Raw genomic sequence first — 940 nt, 5'->3', positions numbered from 1 at the left:
TCCTTTATTTTTTATTGTTTATGCCTACAGCACCTGGTCTTCCTAGGTGGTCTCCCATCCAAGTACTAACCAGGCCCAACTCTGCTTAGCTTCTGAGATCAGACGGGGTTGGGCTTGTTCAGGGTAGCATGCTCGTAGACAAAATTCTTAATTTTAATGTATCAATATAAAAATTTATCAGTATTGGTAGGGGGAAGGAGGAGGGGGGAGGAAGGTTGAGAGGGGGGAGAGGAAAAAAGGAGAAAAAAAGAAATACAATAGTTTTTAATATAATTAAAAAGATAATTGGTTCCCCCCCCTAAAAAAAATTTATCAGTATTTTTCTGTTAAAATTTGTTTAAGAAATCTTTTCCTATTCCATGGTCATAAAGATATTTTCTTATATTGTCTTCTAAAAGGTTTATAGTTTTGCCTTTCACGTTAAAATCTCTAACTTTTTATAGTGGAGAATTTTAAATATGTACAAAATTAAAGAAAATAGTATATTAATTTCCTATATTCCTTTCACTCGGCTTCAAAATGTTCAAATAAGAGCCAATCTTGTTTTATCTATGCTTCCACTTACTACACACCCCCAAGACATAATATTTTACCCATTAATATTAAAGAATATTTCTAAAATATAAGAACTATTTTTTAAAATAACCCCAAAACTAATATCATACCTAAAAATATTTAATTTTTATTAGTATCATCAAATATCTATTTAGAGTTCTTCATTCTGTGGGTTGCCTTATTATTCTGTTAATATTGTCTAATGTCTTAATATTATCTTATGATGCACCCAATTTTTTATGTGTCTATTTTTTTTTGTTGCCTGTGCCTTTAGTGTCATATCCAAGAAATCATTACCAAATCCAATGTCATGAAAATTTTACTCTGTTTTTGTCTGAGAGTTTTATAGTTTTAGGTCTTACAGTTAGTCTTTGATCTAGTTTTA

The 940-nt window shown here is 30.2% G+C and overlaps 1 pseudogene; it reads right to left on the bottom strand.

Moving 5' to 3' along the window:
• Window positions 1-21: 21 nt before the first annotated feature.
• On the bottom strand, window positions 22-140 carry LOC111730865 (annotated as a pseudogene).
• Window positions 141-940: the final 800 nt, after the last annotated feature.

Source organism: Pteropus vampyrus, unplaced genomic scaffold, assembly GCF_000151845.1.
Source record: "Pteropus vampyrus isolate Shadow unplaced genomic scaffold, Pvam_2.0 Scaffold336, whole genome shotgun sequence".
Taxonomy (NCBI): Eukaryota; Metazoa; Chordata; class Mammalia; order Chiroptera; family Pteropodidae; genus Pteropus; species Pteropus vampyrus.
This window is presented reverse-complemented; position numbering and strand designations above follow the sequence as displayed.